Genomic DNA, 1,020 nt, shown 5'->3' on the forward strand with positions numbered 1-1,020 from the left:
TGGGACACCTCACAAGTGCTTTGGGAGAAGACCACAAAAACATATTCACAACTTAGTTTAAAGTAAAAACAACATGCTATCAGGCAAAATATCGTAGTATTTGAATATATGCTATTTAATCCTAGCTAAATTCAGCAGCGCTGTTTGCAGAGATCTAACTCCTTCTCTGGAGGTTCATGTTTCTTGCATTGACTTAAAACAAAGACCAAGGTCCTAATGAAGATGCCACTGAGAAATGCCTGAAGTCAGGTGCTATGAATTTTGGCAGACACAAGATTATAACCACATCATTAAGTGTGGTCAGGGAAAACAGGTAATGTCAGTATCAATGCAAAATACTCGTACAGAGGAACCTCAGCCTGAATCCAAGGGAGGTTCATTGTGGCATTCACTTCACACCCTTCCTCTTCTTACTCACACGGAGGAATACAAGACTTGACAACACAAAACCTCTGTTGGAAAAACAGAAGGCAGCCATGGGTACAAAAGACAACCCAGCATCCTACCACCAAGCAGAGCTCCCAAACCACAGCCTGTCCCCCATCTTTGCCCCTTCCACCTCTTTCTCCATCTGTGGGCACCAGTGGGGCCAGCATGCCCTGATGCTGCTCCAGCTGCTGGGGCATCCCCACATGAGTGTGCCCAAAGTGCTGCTTCCCAGCTCTGTTCTTGTTCCTCACCTTCATACAGCCATCGCTGTGCTGAATGAGCTAAGATGAAATAACCCCCCCAGAGTAGGGGGAACAAAACAAAGGCATTCAAAGTATTTCAGATCTTACAGGCTCCATGTAGGCTTGGTTCACACGGCTCTATACAGCACATGGCACAACAGCCATACCCACATGGCTATTTCAGCAGTCACAGGCAAGGAAAGCTACCAAGGGCCACCAGCACTTGGTGCTGCTTCAGCTCCTCTCACCTGCCAGGACCATAGAAAGCCCAGCGTGTGACGGTGAGATGATGCTGGCGAGCATCTGCACAGCTGTGCCTGGCTCCCCAGCTAAAGAGAGAGCGGGCAGC

This window comes from Egretta garzetta, unplaced genomic scaffold (assembly GCF_000687185.1).
Source record: "Egretta garzetta isolate BGI_Z169 unplaced genomic scaffold, ASM68718v1 scaffold33, whole genome shotgun sequence".
NCBI classification, from domain to species: Eukaryota; Metazoa; Chordata; class Aves; order Pelecaniformes; family Ardeidae; genus Egretta; species Egretta garzetta.